Below are 23,971 nucleotides of genomic sequence, written 5' to 3'. Positions count from 1 at the left end.
TAATCGGCCTAGGCCGAGGGGAATAAGTTGTCAGAGACAGGCCACCAAATATACATACGACGCCTTGAGGCCGGATTTTATCTTAAGACCTCGAATAAATATCACCCCGCCTTCCAGATTCTTCTTATTATCAGTAATACTCCTAATATTGTTGTTATTGTTTTGCAAACGACGTTTCGGTCCCGGACAGCCCCTGGAGCCTCAGCAGGAGCCACGCCCAGGACGGCGATCACCTGCAGCGCTGGGGCTGGGACTTTGCCCCCATCATCGTCCCTTCCCTCCTCCCCACTCCCCTTAGGCTGATAGATATTCTTGGATATGGACCCCTTTTAAAAGGACAAATGTCTTGTCAATACAGACCATCCATCCCCTCTTGCTTTCTAATCGTGTTTCGGAGCGAGGAGGGACCCAGGCGCAGGCCCAGCGGCGCGTGTTACGCGGCCTGCGTTGTACTGTAATCACCAAAACCTTGGCCTAATTTACAGCTAATAGATCTCGAGCGAGGGAGTCGGGAAGAAATCAGTGGCCCAAGGAGCTGATTTAAGCTTTGGAAGGATCAGAAATTAAGGGACTGGAAGGAGGATGTGATTCATATTATTCTCTCCCCCCTCCCCCTCCCACACGGGACCAGGCGTCTCCCGGCTCGGCTTTTGGGGATGCAGCCCTTAGCTCTCCGCGGCCTGTGTCCCTGTCGCTCGTTTCCCTCGGTCGGGACCGCTGTGCGTCTGGGGCGCCCTTCGGTGCGCTCAGACCCCGCGCCCTCCGCCTGGCTTCTCCCAGCCCCCGAGAGGAGGCGCTGGCGCCCGGGTCGGCCTCTGATCCCTCCCAGCCGGCGTCCCGGAGCCCCCATTCACAAAGCCCCGCTTGGAGGAGGCGACACACACAAGCACACAGCGAAGAGGGGAGCTTGATCTTGTCTCATTGGTGTCTCGGGCCTGAAAGGAAAATCGTTTGGGTAAACAGCCAAGCTTCCAGGCTTAACGCCCGGCTCCCGCCCCCGCCCCCGCCCCCCTCCGCCTCCCCCACTCCCCTTCCACCCCACCCGCCACCCACACTCCGCTCCGCAGCCGGGCCCCGAGCGAGCTCCGCGCGGCGGGCTGGGAGCCCAGGGCTCCCGGGTTCAAAGGGCCCCGGCCCTGAGGGGGATGCCCTTCTCGCTGTGCCCCGGGGGGCAGAAGCGGACTGCAGGGCGGTGGGACCGGCCCGGGCCACGGTAGGAACCGCGAAACCTCCCGCTTCCCTAAATAGAGCTGGTCCCGCGGGAGGGCGCCGGGGAGTTCGGAGCCCGGAGGGACCTTTTCGCCAAGACCGAGCGGAGGCCGATCCCCGGGCCCAGGCTGGGCCTGGGCTGCCCCGGCGCGTACCCTGAGCCCCAGCAGGCGTTCCCAGGCAGGTGTGCAAGTGTGTGCACGACCGCGGGCGGGGGCGGTGACCCTCTGCAGGCCGCGTGGCGCTCCGCACACCCCGGGGTGATTACCGGGTCCCCACCTCCCTCCAAGCGGGGCGGCTCCTGGAAATGCCTTTAATCTGATATTAAGCGTTTTCCGAAGTTAGATTCTTTCCAAAAGGAGAGTTCTTCACTTAACTGACTGTAAACATAATTAATAGTTATTAACATGCAAAAAAAAAAAAAAAGGCAACCTCTGTGGTGTTTAAAAGGATATTGCTCTCTCTCTAGCTCATACTCTCAAGCGTGGAAAGAACCTTGAAATCTGAAAATATTCTGATTAGATTATTAGACTTGATTATACGGTGACCCCCCCCCCTCTTCTAATGAAATTCCTCTCTCTTCTCCTTTCCTCTCTCTCTCTCTTGTTCTCTCTCTCTCTCTCTCTCTTTCTCCTTCTCCCAGTCTCAATCTCGCTCTAATCCAGGAGTCATTAGCAACACCCTCTGGCTACATGTTTTGCATCAGTGAAACATTGTGACATAGTTGTAATACAAACTCTGTCGCCTTGCACTGCATCTTGTGGTAGGAAGTGTAATAGCAATAAAAATCATTTTTCATCTCCAGGCATTATTCGGTGGAGAAAACAAACCCCAGAAAATCTTAATGTGAGAAGCGGAGGGGGTGGAGGAGAGAGAAATGAAGGGAGGGAAGAGAAGGAGAGAGGGAGAAAGAGAGAGAGAGAAGAAAAACCTTTCCAATTTAGACTGCTCAAAACTAGAGGCACATCGATTCAAGCATATTATTTTCTCTGCTTTCCTTTTCTCTGGTTTTGTCCCTGGTCCCCATGGCTGTCCCTCAGTGGACCCCTGGAACCTCTCAGGAATTGCCTCTTAGTTCCCAGGATGTCTCAGCAACTCCCTTCTCCCCCAGCATAGCATCCCTTTGGGCGAGAAAGCCCCAGGACTCCCAGGGGCTGGGCCACCCCTTCTCAGCTGTCTGGGGTGAGGAATCCTTATTCAAATCCTGCTAAGAAATTGGGGCCTCTTTCCTGTACGGTATCTCAGGAATGTTTCCTAGCCTGATGGAGAAGGCACAAACCACCCAGCAAGCCAACCTGGCTATTTTCCTGGTGCAGCCCTATAATTTCTGAGCAAGGGCTCTCTGAGAGCCTCCTAATCTTCAGTGAGGAGTACTCCCTCCTTTGCCTGCTGGCCCTTTGGGAACTCACCCTGCCAACTCAGGGAGGGCAGAGTTTCAGAGAAAGGGTCTCTATGTTGGGTTTGCTCAGGCAGGGAAATGCAGGGGCTTACACACCACCACGTGCACAGTCTCCCCCCACCCCATAGTTCCCAGTTCAGCCATCATTCCATGTGGGATCCACCGAGTTCCTTTAAACAAAAACAAACTTGCAGTCAAAACTCAATTAGAAAAAGTTTCTGTACCTGCCTGAAAACAAAGAAAACACACAAATCTTATCAACATAAGGTATACACTCTATTTTTAACAGGAAAAATCTTTTTTGTGTGTGAAAATATTTTACTTATAACCCTATCTCTGGGGCAGTGCACTTTGAAAACAAATTGAACAAATTCACATATGAGTTAAATTTTCTGTATATTTTTAGTCTTGTGGGCTTAAGAGTAGGGCAAAACTCTTAAGTTACCAACTGGATAAAATAGGGTCAAAGTTGCACCTTAGAGAGAAATGCTGTGTGATTTGTAACTCTTGCCGTTCCTGTTTTCACTGGCCCACAGGTGTACAAGTTAGGGGCTGCATTTTGTGGTTATTTTGTCAGCAGAGCCAAGGGCTGCAGGGAACAAGTCCCAGTAGGCTGGCGACTGGCATGGCGCAGCCCCTCTGATGTCCGTCTGATCAGAATGAGTGGATTTCGGTGGAACTCGTAATTGGGAAGGGATGACTTCATAAGCACCCGCCTCATGGGAGATATCTGCATTGGCCACAGCTGAGTGGCCCGAAACACACGGCGGCCCGAACCCGTGGCAACCCGTGGCCTCCGAGAGGACATCGCTCATTTATTTTATCTTTTCTATGAAAGCAGCATCACAATTTAGACTTGGAGATATTGTACCTATATATTTGTTCCTCTTTCTCCTGTTATTTGCCCTTTATCCCAGTGCAGACATCACGGGATATGTCGGTCACAGATCACGGGTTTTAATTGGTGGGAAGAAGGCCTGCGCGTTTCGGCTTCTCTTAAGGTTTAGATGAAGGAAAAACTCTGGTGACGGTCAAGTTAGGCAGGAGGCTGGGCGGCATGGCCGCGTAATTCCAGTTTTCGCAGCGAGGTGGCGCTCCAGGGTACGGCAGCGCGCCGGGCTGTCCGGCGCTGAGCGCCGCGGCCGCGTTCCCGCAGTGAGGCGGCGGCCACCGAGCATCGTTCACGCCGGCTTCCTTTCGCCTCGGCGTCAAAAGTCGGGGAGCCCTCAGACCCGCTAGGCCGACCAGTTCTCGGGGTGGGCGAAGGCCCGAGGCCACGACGGGGAAGCTGGCAGCGGCAGGGAACGCGGCGGGACCCAGGCGGGGCACATTCCGTGCACCTTGGCTCCAGGGAATCTGTGAAGTCCGTATTCGCGATGGGACCCGGGCGGGGCCGGTGCGAGGGTGCGGGGCCCGCAAGGCCCGGGGACCGCACGCGGGGTCAGCCTCGGTCCGGTCGTGGAAGGCCGAACCCAAACACGCCGAAGGAGTCGCCCAGAGCTCCTTCTCCCCGGTCTCGGGAGACTTCGCTTCTTTTTTCTTTTTCTCCTTTTTTTTTTTTTTTTTTTTTTTTTTTAAGATAAAATAAAGGAAAGAAAATCTAATGCATTCGTTATTGGTTTGTCCCCAAACTAGGTAGTTTACAGTTTGATAGGTTTTTCTTTTTCCTTTCCTTTCCTTCTCGTTCTTTACATTTTTCCCTTTCGTCCCCGCCCCCCCCCCCCGTTTTTCTTTCTTTTCTTTCTTTCTTGAACCTACTTCTGAGAGCTGGTTCCTTGTGGGTGGGTGGGTGAGAGAGAGGAAGAGAGAGAGAGAGAGATTAACACCAGCCCTGGAAAACCCAGCATTGGGCAAATGGCAGCGAAATTGAAGAAGAAACTATTTCCATTTATTGAACTACTTCCACACATGCGATTTCGTTTTCACAATTGCCTTCCGTGGGTATCTCACAAGCTCTAAGTCAAAGACGACCGGGAGGGAATGCCTTTCACCCTGCCACTCTCAACTTGCGGTTGTTGGGCCCATCACGACCAGTTTGGAAACAATGCTAGAAATAATAGTACTAATAAATAGTAACGATGAACAGCATTTCCATCCTGCATGAACTTCCTCCTACGTAGCTCTGCGCCCGGATCTCTGGGACCCGGGCGACACGCGCAGCCGTTTAGGCTGGGCCCTCTTTTCAACAGTTCGATCCACTGGAGCGCCCTGCCCCGAGAGCTGCCCCCTTACGCAGAGGCTTTGGGTGCCCGGCCTGGGCCCTGGCCGCCACCGGGAAGCTTTCCTGAGGCTGCACCCGGTCGCTGACTTGTCACCAGCTGCACTTCTTCTTTTAGTCCATACTTTTGGCCACCTCACCTTCCTTGAAGTTTTCTGGTATAAACGCAGGAAATTTCGGCATTAGGAGTCTGCAGAAACTCAGAGGGTCAGGTCACGAGGAATGTTAACGTGGCGACCAAGGATTACAAACATGATCTAAAAGTCTCTTCCAATTCATTTCTTCAAGTATTTATTTGAGTTAAGCGATGAAAAGTGACAGTTGTGAAATAGACAGCTTTTAAAAGTAATGAAGTCAGATGAGGCTTTAACCTGTCGATTGCTATAAATCAACTTTGAAAAAGACGAATGAAGAATATTACTTAGGCGCCTAACCGCCAGCATTTGCTGTGCGGGCTGCAGACCCTGAAATCTGCTTGCGATTGCCCTGGCAGCGGCGGCCCCGCAAGGCTCTGAGATTGGAACTTGGCCCTTGGGTGACTGAGCAGTCCTGGGACTTGTGCTGCCTGAAGGTGACATTTTGGCAGGGGTGGGTCTCCATTTCCACTTGGACTTGGGCAGATTTGGGCCACCGCAGTGTGTCTTGGGCAGGCGACCCTAGCCCTCAGAACAGCTGGAAATTCAGAGGGGCCGCCACCCACGGTAAATGCCATGATATATGCCTCACCCAGCTGAGGGTGCCAACTTCCTCCAGCCGAGCGGAGAAAGACCGGGGCCTGCCTGACCCCCGACCCCCGGCCTGCCTTAACTAACCCTTCGAAAATGGCGGCAGAGGCAGGGAGGAAGGTGGGGAAGAAGAGCAGGAAACTAAATTTCCCAGGGGCCCAGGGATCCTGGGGGTGGGGTGGGGAGGGGAGGGGAGGGAGGTGCTTCGGGTTCTCAGGGACATCAAATGGCCTTATCTACAAGAGAACCCGGAAAAGAAAGGGACCGGGACAGGCATCCGGAGGTCTTGTGATGGGGAGAACGGTCTTAGTTCTCCACCTGCCCCAGGCAAGGGGTTCAGATATGGCTTCTAAGGAAGGTGAACTGGTGGGGTGTTTTAAAATAAACTTGACACATTTTCTTGGAGAGCTTAAGTTCCCCACAACTGCAACTTTAGTCAAACCAAGGCTTGGGGGGACAGTCCCCTTCCCAGTGACTTCACCCCCAGGTCCCTATCCCACCCCAAGTCTGAAGGAGCATGCCCGGAGCTTCTTGCCCTCTGGGTCGGCTAGGGTCTCTTTCCTCCAACACTTCTCCCAGGCGAGAAGGGCACAGAGGTTTCCGTCCTTTTCCTTTGCCCCTCTCCGACGTTGTTTCTTGGAGAAGTCGGCATTCGATATCCTCCCGGGAGAGGCGCCGCTCTGCTGGAGCACCAGCAACAGGTCCTATGCACTTTATCCCCTGAGCCCTCCACCCCTTTCCCTCTCCATCCTCACTTCTTGGGTCAACTGAGAAGAGAGGGAGTAACTCTCTTTTCCTCTGTCCTGGGACCACCGAGCGCCACCCAAGGAAAGTGAGGAGACAGCGCCCGAGTTTGGGGGCAAGTGCCAGGCCGGTTGGCTCTTAGAGACGTTCTGTTGCCCCTGCCTTAGCCCTGCTCGAAATTCTGACTCTAGGCTGGAGGCTGTGACTCAGAGGACTCTGAGGATGAGACCCAGGAGAAAGTGATGGGGAGAGAGAGTGAAGAGGACCACACCCTCCCCGGGGACAGTCACTAGCGACGTGGGGGCAAGTTGGGCTGGTGGCTCCACTCGGCCCACCGTGGCCTGCGACGCCACCTCGCGGCCTGGGGACCTGCTGCCGACCTCGTGCAGCGTCGTCTCCCCCTTCAGGTCGATTTCCCTTCTCTACAGACCGCGACGCGGGGAAGGAGGCGCCCCACCCGGGTGCACAGGGCTCCCGCACTTCCCGCTCCCAGCCCGCCCTCCGGGTCAGCCGGGCTGGAACCCGGCGGCTGGGACTCCGCCGTCGGCTGCGCGGCCACCACCCCCCACCCGCCCCGCTGGCGCCAGGGTTCCCAGTGTCCCAGGCTGGGGCATGAGGGGCGCAGGGCGCGTCCGGACCCGCCGGGGTGGAGGGTGGAGAGCGGGGACGGCAACTTCCAGTTTCCGGCCGGGCGGAGGGAAACTCGTCGGAGGGGGCAGGTGGAGACTCCTCCTCCACTCCACCCCGAGGCAGCCGGACGCGGCGAGCAGCGCGTCTCCGCCCGCCCGAGCGTTTCCATAAATCAGGCTGCTGGCAGGCTGCTAATTAGCTCAGGCCGAAAAGAATAGGAAGAGGGAGAGTCCAGTAGCGCTCGGTGGGGTGGGGTGGGAGCTCAGTAGGTGGGAGATCAGAATTTCCCGGGGACCAACAGGAGAGTCCTTGGGGCACGCCAGCAGCCCCCGCGGAGGCCACGGCAGGTCACTCCCTCCGCCCCGCCTCCCCCAGCCAAGGCCTCCAAGCTGGGCCTCCAGATCACCAGCCCCCAGCACTGAGCGCACCCTGATGTTCGACCCGGCCCGCCCACCCACGCCGATTCCCCCTCTCCCACTCGCTGAGCCAGCCCCGCGTTAATTAACTCTCCCCTCACCCCCTGCAATATCACAGGACTTTCACAACTCATCCCCGAATGTTTCCTCCTTAAGCCTGAAGCCTCCGGCTTGGAACGGCCGCCAGGAAAGAGGGAGCTGGGTCTGGAAGGAGGGTCAGTCACCTCAAGGCTTTTGGAATAACGGGGTTCTCTCAGGGATGGAGGATGGTGTGGGATAGGACGTTGTAAAGCTGTTCCTCCTCCCCCAATGAAAAGACAAGACGGGTCATTCAAGATTAGAAATAATAGTAAAGTTGGATTATTGATTTCCATGTAAATCCAGAGCAGAGGACGCGGCGAGTGAGAGCAATTACTGTTTATTTTCTCTCTTTTCCTCCCCTACCCTTCTCCCAGTCCGCCTGGCTCCGGTCCCCCCTCTCCCCTCAGTCCTCCCCGCCCTCTGCCGGGAAGGGACTCTGCGATGACATCACCGCGGAGACCCGTGGCCTCCCCGCCCCCGGCCCCGGGACCCCAGAGCGGAGATTGACAGGTGTCGCTCGCAAGGACAATGCCTTCCAGGTGTCACCATCACAGTCTCAGCCCTCTCAACCTGCCCTCTCTGCCCCCTTCACTTCCAACTCTCCTGCCCCTCTATTTCTCCTCAGAGGGAAGCCCTCTCATCCCCCTCCCCTAGCTCCTCGCATCTGGGTAACGGGGCCCGGGTCTGGAGATGCGGGCAGGGGTGGCGGGGTCTCTGCCTGCTGCCTGCCGCGGGGCGGCTGGGAGATGCCAAGGCCATCAGTAAGGGGCCAGGCGGCGATAGCCCGAGTGGGCAAAGAGGGAACGTGCGTGTATTTTAAAGGAACCAGAGCAGTCTCTGGACTTCCCTGCCTTCGCTCTCCATCCTTTCCCCCACCCCGACACACACACACATAATATAACAGACGCAAAGATAATCCTGCCATCTGGCAAATCCCAAATTTGGCGACCAAGCTCCGAAAGCCACGGCGAAGTGTCATCCCGGGAGTAGGTGCCTAGTCCTGCCCGGCTCTCCGGAGCTGGGACGAGGGCGCTGAGGTCTGCGCCTGCACCTGCCCGTACCTCGGCTGGATCCCCCATCTCCGCCCTGACCCCACAGATTTTGTGAAGTTTTCCTTCCACAGTGGACAGAGGCTCTGGGGTCGGGAATGGGGACGCAGGAATTTGGGGGTCCCCGCCCCAGTTCCCACCAATACTGCTTCAATGAGCTAAAACCCAAATTCGGCTTCATTATGTAACACCAATTGTAATTTATAACTGGGCGGTCAGTCGGCGGCGATTTAGATCATTTGGTGATAAGGATCACACTTATTAGATTTCTTCAAAGTCGATGGAGGTTTTCTATCTTTTTTTTTTTTTTTTTTAAAGGAGGGCATTTGTGCTAAATTGCCCAGTGCTGGTGTGATAACTGTCAAAAGTTTGACATCAAAAGAGCTAATATTATTCAGTTACTAGAGAAGCTGTCAGTCTAAATACGAATATCTTAATTACTGCATGACAAAGGTAGGAAAGGGTCGGATCTGAAAAGGGGAGAGGCATTCAGCCACTCCTTTTGATGCACTATCTATATTAGACCGATGCGCCGCTCTTAATCAGGCCTAGTCCGATTTCCTCTCCTCTCCCCGTCGGTCCTCTGAACTTTATAACTATATGTAAACACGTTGTCAGTGGGGACATAATCTCAGGTTCTTATTAGAAGAAATTTCCATCCTTTCCCGTTCTAGATTAGCAGTGGAGTCCCTCCATCAATGAAGGGACTAAGGTTTCGTGGACAATAATGTGGCAATTGTTGATGGTTTGTGACCCATAAAATGTGGAGGTGACTGTTCTGGCTTTGGTATGTAATTATGCAAAACACTTTCCATAAAGACTTGCCATTCGATCTAATGGCAGTCCCTGCGGTCTATTTCAAAAAGGGAGGGTCTATGTACAGAGAGAGAAAAGTAACATTTGTTTTAACACAGGTTTTATGGGGGGGATGGATAAAAACAAACACATCGCAACGCCGCCCAAAGTATTTTTTCGAGTCAAATTAAAATAATTACGAGGGGGTTTAATAAGTTAATCATAGCAACACGGCCCATCCAAACACAGAGGGAGGGTCGTTCAGGCTTCAGCCCACCACCTCCCCGACCTGGGACTGGGCTTGTGGGTGGCGATTCACCTCCCGCTCATGCAGGGTGGTGTGCGTCTCTGTCCCAGCTCAGTCCACCTGGGCGACTGGCGGGGATCTAAAGCTCAGTCTGGGGCTGAGACTGGGGGAGGGGTGGGCAAAGTCCCCACCCCCAAATCTTTTCCGCGGAATTATTTGACAGAGGGCATTTTAATAAAGCAGTCCTCTCCCAAGAAGCCCTCCCCCACATTCCCTTTGCCTCTAGTGCCCTCAAGTCCCCAGGATTTAGGGGCCCACGGAAAGGCTGGTGGGAGGGGATGCCGGGGCAGGCAGGGGTGCCCGGCTGATTTGGGTAAGATGTCTAAACGCGGTGTCCAAGCTCAGAGACGTCAGCTCGGGGGCCGACTTCCAGCAGCTAAAGCGGCACCTTTCCAAGCCACCTGAGGGTTTTTTTTTGTTTTTTTTTTAATAATAGAAGGAATTAAAAAGGGCTTGAAGGAGGAGAGGTGGAATGAGATGGGAGGGTAGTCACCGGTCCCGACCCAGCCCTGGCCGCCGGCTAAAAAGCAAGCGTTTTTCTGTAACTCCACGGGCCCCCACCCCGCCTGGAGAGGAACCCCCGCGCTCGGATCGGCTCTGCGTCCAGCTCGGCGGCCTTGCTGCCCGCCGCGCAGTGACGTTGCAGTGTGAGCCCTGCAGAGGCAGGCAACAGGGGATTTTTTCAAGGGGGAAATGATGATTAAAAGAGAGAATCATCTAAATATCAAAGTGACATATGGGGAGACCTGGAAAAAATATTTAAGCTATTGAAAAGCAAATAAAGAAGCAGGCACTTAGGCTGGGAAATTAAATATTATGTTTAAGATGGTGCTTTTGTGCGGGCTTGAAGATTTCCGATTCATGTACACATAATAAACACTCAGGTTTGTCATCTGGAGGTGCAAATCTGAAAGATATTCCAACAAATGAAGTGCTGGCAGAGAGAGGAATAAAGAGATCGGCGCCTGTCAGGGGTCAGGCAGCCTGAGATTGCTTCTAGAGATCTTTTGAAAATTTCACACGATTGAAGGCTTAGGGGCTTCACTGTGCTTGCATTTCAAACTCAGATCAGTGGGATCACAATCAAAAATAGAGGTCTGGAAAATTTTGATGCAAAGATGGCCACGGGCTGCAGCGTTTCGCTCACTAGCTCACTCTCTCTCTCCTTTTTTTTTTTTTTTTTTTCTTTCCAAGACAGACACCCTGACATGGCTGTGATCCTTTGGATGACAGAGTTGTCAGAAAAGAAAGAGAAAATTGCATCTTGTCTCGTAACTTCCCTTCAGTCAAAGGAATTTAGGATCTTATTTCCAATAAAAGAGAAAAATGATTATTTTCTGGCAAGCGTAGGACTCTAGCTCAGAAGAGTTTTGGATTTCATGATTAGTGATTTACTCCTAGACGTTTAGGTCTGGGGTCTCCTCTTCATTTATCCAGAGTGTTAAGATGATTTCTCATTCAGCTTGTGTTCCTACGTTACATTAAAATTTCTTACCACTGTCAATCTTAGGCAAGTTCGGGTGGATAAACAAAAGTATATACTTACACATACATATGTATATGCACACACAACTTTAATCGTTAAACCTGGAGATTGGCCTGGCTACTTCATATTTTGTGGGATTTTGTGCTCACTCATATTTCGTCCACCCCTCAAGATGTCAGCACTTTCTGGTTCAAACAGGACACAGGAAAATCAATTGTCTCTGTAATTGATCCATGGCGGGCAGGGGGAGAAAAATAAAAGAACTGGGGAGGGTGGGTTCTATGAGAACAGTTCTAAGGAACTCTGAAATGGGACCAGGCTGAGTAGATGCAAAGAAGCTGGTTTGACAGGGCTGTAGAAGACTTTGCGAACAAGCATAAATAATGCCAATTATGCTAAAATTGGAGTCATCTAAAATCAATTTCTATTAGTTTGGCAGACTTTAGGAAGAGAAGAAAAAAACAGGACTAATTAATCATCAACTTGCCAATTTTAATTTTTACCTAGCTATGTTAGACAAACGACAATGTACTTTTGGGAAATAATCTAAATTATAGTTGGGTTTCATTAAGTCTGAGACCAGGATGAGCAGAAATTAGATTCCTGAGAACTTCTCTGAAGTGCTTGTATTAAGAGCAGTGATCCCACAGTGGAGGAAGAGACCGGAATAAAGAATGTCTCCTCATCCCTGAATTATGGAGTCAAACCACTTAAGAATGTGTGTTCTTTAACAGGTGGGCAGACAGGGAAAACTGTAAGAGTTGCTCTAACTGGTTTTACAAGTTCAAATCCTTGATTCCTCTAGTTTCTGTCAATTGGAGCAGCCGCTGCCAGCGCCTTGGAGTTGGGGAGCGGCGGCAGGACCCGGGTGGCCGCTGGGCCGGTGGGACAGGCCTCAGCTGCGGAAGCTTTCTCTCCTATGCCAGGCCGAGGGGGAGAACTTGGCTTCTGGCGCCCTGGATTTAGTGATTACAGAAGGAAGGTGGGGAAAAGTAGACTGCCCCTCAAATCTCACATTTAGAGCCTTCGCAGACACCCTAGTTGCCAGGGCAGAACGTCCCGCCCTGGAGGTTTAAGGAGGGAGCGGCCGCATGTCTACAGGGCGGCCGCTACCCTCAGATCAGCTTCTCCAATATATATATTTTCCAGACCCACAGTAAAGGAATAGACAGCAGGTCCTAAGTATAACTTGTAAAAACTTGAGCAGAGATGCAAACGAAGGGGAGCCTTCTCTTTGCAAGAGGGCCACCCACTGGGCTCTCAATCTCGCTCTTTCTCTGTCTTCTACGAGGGACCAAGGCCCCCAGCTGGGCTTTAAAAGCGGGGTTTTGCGCAGTGAATACAGTGGGGCCTGTCCTGGCTTCCAGGAAAATCGCTTAGAGTGAAAAAGGGCCGGCGGGATAACGGGCAGAAAGCAGGGGAGGCAGGAGGGGATCCTTGGCCGAATGGAAACTGTGCCGCCTCCGAGCCGGAGCCGCGCGCAGGCCCCAGCGGGGAGGAGGCACAGCGGAGCGAGGGTTCGGCGGAGATCAACGGCACCGTGGGCGCGCCGAGTGCCCGCGATAACCCCTGCACCAGACTGGAGAGGGTTCGAGGCTCGTCCGGTGGGACGTGGGAGTTGTTGGGGTAACTTCCCTGCAGAATGCAGAGCTGGCAGGAGGCTCCATAAAAAAACACCATGAAGATGCGGTCTTGAGGGCCGCCTGCTTTGCCCACAACAGAGGGGTTTTCTCGGGACTGAAGGGGAGGTGAAACTCATGCAACTCGGATCCCGCCTGGGACCCGCGAGGAATGCCCCTTCTGCAACCTATTAACCAGGAACTCCAGCGGGGGGGAAGAGGGCGACAACTCCAAGTGACAGGCTGCGGGTGACCTCCCGGTCCTCATGTTCTACCATCTCCAGTCCTGGGAGCTGAGGACACGAGTAACCTTCCTCTCGCCATCTTATTCTCGCCTTGGGAAAAAAAAAAAAGTGAGGGCACAGGGGAGAATGGCAAAGTGGAGGTCAGAGGCTTCAGGGAGCTTGAAAGGAACCCGCGCCTCTAGGTTTTAAAGCAAACTAAGCCAAAAACAGCCCAAGCGCCTCTGGCAGCCCATGGGCCAGAGCTCGGTATGTCTAGGGCTGGGCTGGGCCCCGCACGCCTCTGCCTGTCCGGCCTCGAGTCAGGAGACCCTGAGTGCACCCCTCTTCGCAGCTGCTGGATCCCTCCGGACAGGGTGGCTGTGGGGGGCGCTGCCCAGGGCAGGGAGGGCGCGGGGCTCAGGTGGAGAGCTCCGCGGCGCTGGAGGCTGGGCGCCCACGGCCGGGGCCCCATTCCAACCCCTAAGCCGCGCGCTCTGCCCTCTCCAGGAGTGAGACATGCAAACATTCCCGGGCCTAGCCGAGTGCTGGAGAGGGGAAAAGTGGAGCGACCAGAGACATGTTCCGGCTGTGTTACCACTGGCGCAGAAAACTGAGCGTTTCCAACGTTGGAAACCTCCCGTGGCTGCTGGGAGAGGCCGGCCTCTCGGGGCGGCGAGAAAGCACTCGAATTCCCTCATTGCCATCCTGGCCTTTTCTAAAATGATGTTTTTTTTAAAAATTATGAAACTAAAAACTCCAGGCGAGGCAACTCCTTTCTTCCCGTTTTGATACGACATCCACTAAATAAAATCCGCTTTTAAGCCGTTTATACTCTAACTTCAAAGGAACACATGTTAATTTTACCTTTATTTAAATGATTGCCAGGCTGACTTGTGAGGGGTTCTCCCCCTCCTCCAGCCCTCCCTCTAGATTTTAACATATGGAGTATTGTAATGATTCAGCACCACTCTGGAAAGCAGGCAGCTTTTTTGTTGATATCATTAATTAATATCGCTTTTGTTGATATTGTTAATTTCATGGAACGCTCTTTAAAGTTTAGCCTGAAATGCACGTGCCAGGACACAAATGGCGAGTGTGTCGGGTTATCTCCAATGACCTCTAAGTGGCGACACACTAGGAACAGACCCAACGTCTCCTTGGGTCTCCATGGTCTGCTCCTGCAGACCATGCCATGTGGGATTTCGTGGGCACGATCTCCTGGTGCCCATGGTTCCTTGATCTAAGCCCAGGCATGAATATTTTTACGCCAAGCACGCCCAGGTGACCACACTCCCAGGTGGTTTGCCACTTGGGACTAAACCTCTGCTCCTTGAAGGCAAGGTCTGTAGACGTGGAGGGAAACGCGGGGGACTTCAGGCGATCTTTTTGACACCACGTCCAGTTTTTAGGATCTCGTGCCAATTTCTCAGTGTGTTTCTGTCCAGATAGACTAAGCTCTTTGGAGTTAATTAACCTGTGGTCCAGCTACGATTAATATAGAGCGAAGAAAAGACGGAAAGAGGGGGAATTAGAAAGAGGAGAGGGAAATAAGTAGCGTGCCTTTAGCAGCATTCCTTTATACCGGTCGGCCACAGTTAGTTACCGACTTTCCAGCCGCGAGGACGCTGTGCGCCATTTACTGTAATTGAATTGCTGTTATAACACCTTTCAGAGGGACAGCAATGCGATTCAAAAAAGTTGCGCGCGCGGCCTGCGGCTGCCTGTCCTACTCCTGCCGTCGCCGCCCGCCCGCCGGGGACTGGGGACACAGGGCTCGATGTGCCCCCGGGCGGAGCTGGAGGAACCCGGCCCCTGGTGAATCCAGCCCAGGGCGTCCCTAGTCCGGCGGATACTCTGGGACTCTGGGGATGCCGGGGACCCCGAGAGGGCCGGAACCCAAAGCCTAAACTGAATAAGGGATGAGAATAGGACCTGGAATTGCAGAAACTGGGGAAATCAGTATGCGTCGGGGGTAATCGCCGAGCCACCAAGGCCTCTGCCCTCACTCTTCCATTGGATTTGGATTCTCCGGCGCTGACCCGGGTGCTTAGACGGCACTACCTTCCCCTCCCCCATCCCCCAGACTTGGCCTGGCCTCTCTGGGGACCTGCTTGCCCTGAGGAAAGAGGAAAGTTTCCTGCCCGGGGCTAGGAACCAGAGGTTGGGGCCGGGTGCTGAGATGCCCTGTCGTGTGTTCCCCCCACCCCCACTCCGACTCTGATAGACCTCCCCAGCCTCGGATTTTGGCCATGCAGGCCCGGGCAAAGCCTCGAAGGCAGCAGAATTCATCACCTCGGTCTCTCGGCAACAGCCTCTGGCTTCCTTCCTCGTCTCCCCTACCCCTCAGCAGTGTCCTCGTTGAGACCTCAGGGCCAGCCAACTCTTTTCTCTGGTACCCCTCACGCCCCGCTGGCTCCCCTCTTGGGCTCCACACAGCTTTCTCGGCACAGAGAGCAAACTTTATTCATATGCGTATCCCTCCTGCCACACCCCAGCCCCAGGACAGTCAAGGTCTCCCAGCCTTCAGCGCAGCCTTTGGCTTGGTCTCCAGGAGAGTAGCAGGTTGAGAGAAGTGTGAGTGTGTGTGTGTAAGGGGAGTGCAAGGGGATCTCCCCACCCTATGGCCCCGAGTAAGATCTCTATGGCTAGTTTAGAGAGGCTAGGAAAAGAGAAAGGCGACAACTAGAGGCTAGACTGTGCTTCACAGGCCCTGGGAGGTGAGCAGAGAACTTCTGGGACCAGAGCGCTCGGCGGCGAGAATAACCCGCGGATCTGAGCATCCTCAGTCTCATCTACGCAGGTCAGCCAGAGAAGCTGAGGCACCGGTGGCCACGCTGGGCTCCCTCAGTCGCCCAGTGCCGTGCGCAGGGCGAGGGTCAGTGAGGCTAGAAAGAACTGTCCGAGGGGGATTGGGACGGAAACCAGAGGGCAGAACAGGGTTGAAGGAGCAACCACTCGAGGGGAGAAGGAAGGCCCCGGGGTTTGGCCCTCAGCGACAGAGTGGGGAAGCCTTATGACCTTAGTTTGGGATACACCTAACCGGTGTGTGTGTGTGTGTGTGTGTGTGTGTGTGTGTGTGTGTCACTGCATACGCGAGGTGGTGGTGGTGAGAGGGACACATTGGGGGGGGGGAGGGGGAAGGGGTGGTTTGGCATGCACGCACATCAATGTGACTCCAGTTGACCTTCTCTTTTCCTGGGGAATATTCAGCTTCCTCCGGGGCTTGCTAGACATAAAGTTTTCTTCAGAACCAAAAAGTCTATTGCTCTCGGAGGCATCCAGCAATGAGAGCAAGCATGTGCTCTGCGGTCCTGAGAGCTGGGGTGCATTCACCCCTTCCCCCACCCACGCACAACACCTCGCCGCCTACGTCTGCTTTTCTGCAAAACCAAGTTCTTTGCCTTTCCGGTGTGGCCAGGAGACGGGATGGGGAGGATACCTTGCCCCTGGTCTCCCGTGGCCTCCTGAACAATTAGGGGTGGAGTCCGGGAGGGCGATAAAATCTGCAAGAACTCGGGAAAGTGACTTTAATGGGGAGGCCTCGGGAATGTTGGGGGTAAATTGCCTCAAGGCTCGGTTGAGAACAGGAGAAAAAAAGCAGGTCCCATCCTCCGGTACCTGGACCCAGTTTTCTTTGACGGGAACCGCGGGCTCTTCGGTTTGCGCCTCGGAGTCTTGGAGACAGAACAGGTTCGCGCCTGCCTCGCTCCGCTTCTTGGCGAGGGCGAGGAGGTCGCCCCAGGGAGACAGGACTACAGAGCGCGTTAAGCAGTCAAGGGCAAAAGCTCATTCCGCTCACCCAGTGTTAGTAGCGAGGCTTGGGGTGTGGTGGTCTGGCTGGTATGAGACTCCCCTTCACTTGGGACTGCAGCCAAGGCTGGGCTTGTGAGCGGCTCGTCTGCCGCTCCATTGCCGGGCTCCATGTACTCCCGCAGCCCTGACAAAATCCGTATCCTTGCAGTTTTGACGTTCCCATCACTAGACCTTGCTCAGTAGTGATTTCCCCCGGGTATTAACCTTTGCGCAACAAAGTTGATTGCCAACAGCTAGAAAGATTCTTTAGGAAAAGACATGGACAAAAATAGAAATAAGAAGACTGAAGTGAGCCATGAGCCCTGCTTGAGGCTAAGAAACTTACTGCGTTATCTCTTTACATCCTCACAACGCTGCCCCCCCCACCGCCAGACATAGGTGCTACCCTTGTCTCCTTTTTGCTGCTGAAGTAACTGAGCTTCAGGGAAGTTAAGAACCCTTACTAAGTTTAACCAGCTAGCAACAGGCCAGGCCTGGATGGAACCAGGCCAACTTTTCTGGAAGCCAGCTTCCATCCCAGACTGGACTCAGGAGAGAAACCTGCTCACTTGCAGGTCTAAATGGAACAAAGGGACAAAGTGGTCCTTTTCCCTGGAGATCTGTCTCAGCCCGTAGGGAGCCAGGAAAGGGTTTTCTAGCAGGCGCCAGCCAGTGTACCACTCAGCTGAGAAGTAGCAAGTGAATGGGCCAGCAATTCCCCTCCACGGCACAGCCTGCTGCTTCCAGGGCTGGGAGTCAGTATGACCCTGCACTTTCTGTATTTCAGAAATGAACCAGAGGTGAGGGCTTCCCTGGTGGCGTAGTGGTTGGGAGTCTGCCTGCCAATGCAGGGGACACGAGTTCAAGCCCTGGTCTGGGAAGATCACACATGCCGCAGAGCAACTAAGCCCGTGCACCACAACTACTGAGCCTGTGCTCTAGAGTCTGCGAGCCACAACTACTGAGCCCACATGCCGCATCTACTGAAGCCCACACGCTCTAGAGCATGTGCTCCGCAACAGGAGATGCCACTGCAATGAGAAGCCCATGCACTGCAACGAAGAGAAGCCCCGCTCTCTGCATCTAGAGAAAGCCCGTGCACAGCAACAAAGACCCAACAGCCAAAAATAATAAATAAATTTATCAAAAAAAAAAAAGAAATGAACCAGAGATGCTTGCTGTGTCATGTGTCCCCCACAAAAGAAGCATGGGATAATTATTCCTTTTTAAGAGCCCATTAAAAGAGCACTTCGATTTGTAAGGGGGGTGGGGGAGAGGGAGAAAGGAAAGAAAGCACCTGTGACACTGGGGCATATTTATCCTGGGAGATGAGCACAGACTGGCGGTGGCAAACAATGAGATTTGCCACAACAGAATAAACAGTTCCATTTCAAACATTCTGACATGCTCCCTGTTCTGATGGGGAGAGACGCTGATGCAAACCAGTCAAGAGAACTTCCCTTTTACTAAGAAGTCCCATTCCCCACAGGACCCTAGGAAAATGTTCTCAGGGTAGAGCAGAGAGTCATCCATTTACATCACCAGAAGTACCTGTTTGCAGGTGCTAAAGGACACAAGGAGGGCATCTCCCCGCTTTTTCCTTTTAATCTATTTCCATGGTCTTTTCATGGAGTTCATGAGGAATCAAACTTTAGCACTGCTTTTTTTTTTCAACTAGGAAAGCAGATTATGCCTTAAGCATAACCGCAGCAGACTTATGTCGTAGTGATTATAGAGAATCATTAATTTTCCTACCAAATTGGTGTGGGTAGTATTTGACCTAACCTTTTTTCTTTTCTTTTTTAGTTTTTCTTTTTTTCAATTTTCTCATGAGGGTGAAGTGAATTTAAGAAAATACTCTCCTTAGAATCTCTCTCTCTCTCTCTCTCTTTCAATATACATACACAAGTTACATCTCCATGAGTCTAAGCATCTAATAGTTTTAAGGCTGATGTGGAAAAAAAATCAGTGTACCTAGTTAGCCATTTTTTAAAAATTCAAAACAGCGGAATGGCAGATAGTATTCAAGTCTTCAACTCATAGGAAGGAACCACCTGTGTGTGTTACTCATTTGGAAGGAGGTGGTCAGTTTGGGTCAGCCAGTCCTAGGAGAATATTATAAGTCAAGATCAGCTGCGCCTACCTGGCGACAGCCTAAGCCTATTCTGCATTTAGAGCTTCCTAGCTTGGGAGGTGGGTCATGCATGTTGGGAAGAGGTGGAAGCGTGGGTGAGGCTGTGGGTATAGCGTGGAGAATACAGGAATCTAGTAGGAAGGGGAAGAGTGATTATTTTCCTGCTCTCCATGGAAACTTTCTCACTTATGCATTTATTTAACACCCACTTATTGAGTAGGTAGGATGTTCCCAGCATGGTACAAGGCACTTGTGGACACAAAGATTAGTAAGTCATGGGCCCTGGCCTCTAAGAGTTTTTAAGTTTGTGGGAGAGAGGCAAGCAAACATGACATAATACTCTCTGATAACGGGTACAAGGAGCTTTGGAAGCTTGAAAGAGGGTGGTTCTTTCTGCCTCGGAGAACTGCTTGGGAAAGATATCAGAGTGAAGGTGATTTGATCTGGGACTCAGAAGGTGTGGGAGGTGGGGCAGAGTAAGGATGGGGAGGAGAGAGAAATGGGAACTCCAGCTGGAGGGAGGCACAGAGTAAAGGTAGGGAAGGTCAGACCAGGTTCTTATTCCTCTGGGGGGACAATCATGTTCATTGTTCCCTAGATTATTGGAGCTGTGTAAAGAAGCCAGAGGTTACTCACATAGTTCTTAATTAGAGTGTGTCTTCTGCCTCCCTGTCGTTTTCATGGGGCGGAGGGAGGAGTAGATTTGAAATGATTTCCAAGAGGATGGAGCTTCTTTTTAGTCTAACTGATGAGCCACATTTGGATTTCCTTTTAGAGTGAATAAATTGAGCTCCTTGTGTCTTGGGCATTTACCTGAAGGTTTAAGACAGAGAGAAGAACACATAAAAGTGGACAAGGTCGTGGAAATATCAGAGGAGATTAGTATAAGGATCACTGTGGCCAAAAAAAAAAAAAAAAAAAAATCCTGCCAGAATGTATTCTTAACTTTGCACGAGTGCCAGAAGTATGGGTACCATCGGCTTCCTCTTCAGTGCTTATGCTTCTCTCAGAACAGATGAAACATGCTGTTTTGGTTAGTGCTATGTGTCTCTCTCTCCCTTGGGGCTGGAAGCCCCTCGGAGGCTGGGAGTAGAACTGTATCATTTATGTTCCCAGTTCCTGGCACAGTGCCAGGCACATAATAAGAGCTCAGTCCATTCTCAATGAATGAATGCTGCAAGTGTAAGAATGTTGGTTTTTAGTTTGTGTTCATGATAGTTAGAGAATATCTTTTTATGTTTATCATTTTGGGTTTTACAACTAGTTCTGATAAAAACTAGTTCTTATTCATGGTGCGACTAGCCTGTTTAAGTGAAAGGCATGAGCACAATAGTTTTTAAACTGTATCCCCTGCCTTGACCTTGGGCAGTCACCTCCAAGGCACTCAAGAGCCACAAGTTTGAAAACCATTGTACTAGAGGCTTCAAATCAATGTTGTCCAATTCGTTGCTCTAGTTATTCTCAGCATGATTGTTAGGCTTAGCTGTGCTCTCTATCGTAGTCTTCCTACCATTCAGAACCATAGTAAAATTTCATACAACCAAAACTCACTTTTTGCATACGTTCTGCTGTTGTTGTTGTCATTTCATGTATAATTTAGACATTGGCCAAGATACTTTCTTAGTTGGGCTAAAGAGAGGTTAAGAAGATACCTTCTTCTTCCTAAGACTTCTATATAACTTTTGGATGACCTAAGGAATAGCAACAATCTGGGTTCTTAAAAGTCAATATCTTATGGCCACTTATCCAGGGAGAGGACAAGATCTATGTCAGAAGAGGGATTAATCTAAGAAGTTTTGATGCCCTTCTTTTGCACCGCTGCTCGGTGTTAACATTTTCCAACATAGGCACCAATTAGATCTTGGAAACAAGCATGAAGAAAAGCATAAAATGAGATCAAAACATGATCAGCTCCCTCTGAATTCTACCTTATGTTTTAGCAAGTCTATTGGCTCCTTGGCTTGGAGTAATTTCAAATTCCCACTGGCTTAGTGGCAAGACAACTTCTCATTCTTTTCTAAAAACACTCTTCCTTAAAAAAAAATTCCTGCCCACCACCTTCTCTCTCTTGTGAATTCTCTTTTTAGAATTCAAATTGCAAAGAAATTCACAAGTGAAATAGAATACATTTTGGAGCCCTGTGTTCATTGTTCCTAGCTCTAGGGAGCAGTAGAATTTTTCAGTAAAGAAGTTTATAGTTTTTGTTTGCTTTAAGTTGAGGAGGCCATGTTAGCCTTGATAATCATCTCAGAGATACTGTGTCTTGGTATCCAGACAGCTGAGGTATTGTACAAGTATCATCTAGCCATGAGTACATGACTCAAAAAAAGGCAAAACTTTGAGGGCTGTGGGCCTCTTGGGGCAAGGACAGAGTCAAACTCTTCTATAGCAATATCAAAATATGATTCCAGAGAGCCCATGATGAGAGATTCAAATGGGATTGGATGATACAAATGCAAAAGATGGGAAATCCAGCTTTAGGTCAATTGCCAGCCCTACTGCGTTCCAGTGGCTCTGTGAAGACTATAAAAAGTAGAGACTTCACTTTTGGGATTCTGATAGGAAACCAATATAGTAACCTCTCCCATCTTGGAGAATTGTACTCACGCCCACGTTCCTACACCTAGTGATCTTGAAGCAGGGTTTCAGTTCCCGGCCAGTGATTGAGGTCGGGTCCCAGTGGTGAGAGCACCGAATCCTAGCCACTAGACCAGTGGTCAGCGACAAGGCCCTGGCCCTACGGCTTTGCAGAAAAAGAATTCCCACAAAGACAGAAAGTAGTGAAACAAGTAACGTATTTATTAAGAGAAAAAAAGAGTACAGTACGTGTGGATAGACACATGGGCGGGCTCAGAGAGAGAGTCGCGCCCTCATGGCAGTTTAAATCACTTATATGGTGCGTTTCTTCTGGGTTTCCTTTAGCCAATCATTTTAATTTGCCTGCTTCAAAGTCCATACTTGGTATATCTTGGGAACTTCCCATGTGTGCATGTGCATCTCTTAACCAAGATGGAGTCTACTGAAGAGGCCTATGGGTAGACTTAGCCACTTAGCATCACTCCCCTTTTGACTTCCAAGGAGCCTTTCTGTGCACGTGTAGTTGGGGGTGTCTCCTGACTTTGAGAATGAGGGATATGTGGTCTTTTATCTTCTATCTGGGCAGGGCCCAACCTGTTATTCTGGTCTTGGAGTATTGGCCCATAGTGAATGAACTCCAACTGTTTGCCCCAGGGGCCCATCTATCTCCTGCTTCACTAGGAATCTAAATATTATTACAACTAATGTATCAATTTATTATTCTCAATGCATATTTTTCTGAGAAATATTAAGAAAGGAAATTATACATTTATAGACTAAAAAGGTAAAAATTATTTGAATTTAAAACTTGGGATGCTAGTACATTTCCTTTTGTTTAAAGTACGGCTGCCTCAAATGAACCTATCTATGAAACAGACACAGGCTCACAGACATAGAGGGCAGACTTGTGGTTGCCAAGGGGAGAGTCGGGGGAGGAGGCACTGAGGATTTGGGATTAGTAGATGAAAACTATTACATATAGAATGGTCCTACTTTGTAGCACAGGAAACTATATTCAATATCCTGGGATAAACCATAATGGAAAAGAATATAAAAAAGAAAGTATATATGTGTGTAACTGAGGTACTTTGCTGTACAGCAGAAATTAATGGAACATTGTAAATCAATTATACTTCAATAAAATAAATTAAAAAAATAATAAAGCATGGCTGCCTGTGCCATCTTTACTCACTCGAGATGGCCTGTAATAATCTTCCATGGTAGCCAATGAAAAAATTCTTCCTATGTTGCCAATTTAGTGAGCATAAATTACTGGGAACTTTATATGGAATAAATTATGTTCTTAAGCCTTCTCAGATGTGCAGCCAATAGAGATTTTAAAGCAGAAAACAAAATGCAAAATTTAACTTGAAGGGGTATTTATTGTGTTTGGAACCCTCTCTGAAGTTGTTTCCTCTCTACCTCTGTGAGGGGATTACAGGGGGTGCCTTCCAACCTGAGGCATTCCTAGCCACACGAGGCTCTTCAGAAACCTGCACGTGGTTTGCTTCTTAGATTTAAATAAAGTGACAAGGAATATTGCGGGCCCGAGGAAAGAAATGAAGAACTACGTTTGAGTCACAGACAGGACAAACAGGGAAGGTGTCACTGACCCCAAATGTGCCATTACCCGACTTGCATGCTTTTGTTGAGAACCTTGTGCTACCATCTTTTTTTGTACGACCATTGTAAGTGCAATTCATGGGTACTCATAAATGCAAGGTAAGTTTAATTGATTTGCGGCTTTCCACATTGCTGATGATGAAGTGGTGCTTTGGCTGTTGAAAGGTGAGGGGAACTTGATTTCAACGTGGAGATGAGATGCTGCATTCTCTAAACTGACAGATGGAAATTCTGCTTCAGAATTCATTATTCGATGTGAAGGACAATGGTGAAAATTTGAATCTTCAGAAGAGTGCAATGGGTCAAAATACAGTCAGACCATTAAAAGTTAAATGAATTGCAACGTGGAAAATCATTGGGAAATGCATTTAGGTGGCAGCTTCTGGGTTCCCTGATAATGTGTTTTGATAGCCTTTTCCATGTCATCTTAAGTTTTCCTCATTCTCTTTAAGCTACTAAGGTACCTAACTAGAACTTTGGGTCGACATAATACCTGACACATGAATGGAAAATGACATTGCTCATCTAAAGATACAAAATATCGTGATAAGGGGTTGATGCTTTCTGGGTCTCCTATGGGGAGATCAAAACTACATGGCTATATCTAGTTTATTAACAGAAAATTAAGTTACAAAATAGCACATGTTAATTGTAATAAGCCAAACAATTAAAGTGTATGAAAAAAATTTTTAACAGTTTCCTTTCTAATCAACTCTCCTCCATGGTTTTCAGATTGTATACATGGATTCTCTGATGCTTCTCTCTTTAAGGGGTGGAGTCTAATTCCCAGAAATGACATAGAATTACTTTGGAGACTAGGTAATAAAAAGCAATTGTGCCTTCTGATTTAGGTGAAGGCTCTCTTTTTCTCTCTCTTGGACCTCTGGCTCTGGTAAGCCTTACAGAAAGGTCCACATGGCAAGGAACTGAAGTCTCTGCCAAG

General features: G+C 50.5%; 1 long non-coding RNA gene across 2 annotated transcripts in view; it reads left to right on the top strand.

Annotated features, from left to right (window-relative positions):
• Positions 1 to 1,006: 1,006 nt before the first annotated feature.
• Positions 1,007 to 23,971, top strand: part of LOC309626427 — a 45,310-nt gene continuing 22,345 nt past the window's right edge. The window contains exon 1 of one of the 2 annotated variants that reach the window (XR_014243183.1): positions 1,007 to 1,213. This is a non-coding gene — a long non-coding RNA (uncharacterized lncRNA). The remainder of the gene's footprint in view (positions 1,214 to 23,971) is intronic. The other variant, XR_014243184.1, reaches the window with a different exon arrangement.

Source organism: Balaenoptera borealis, assembly GCF_965194805.1.
Source record: "Balaenoptera borealis genome assembly, chromosome: 3".
NCBI lineage: Eukaryota > Metazoa > Chordata > Mammalia > Artiodactyla > Balaenopteridae > Balaenoptera > Balaenoptera borealis.
Note: the sequence above shows the minus strand (reverse complement) of the source record. Positions and strands in the feature narration are given on the sequence as shown.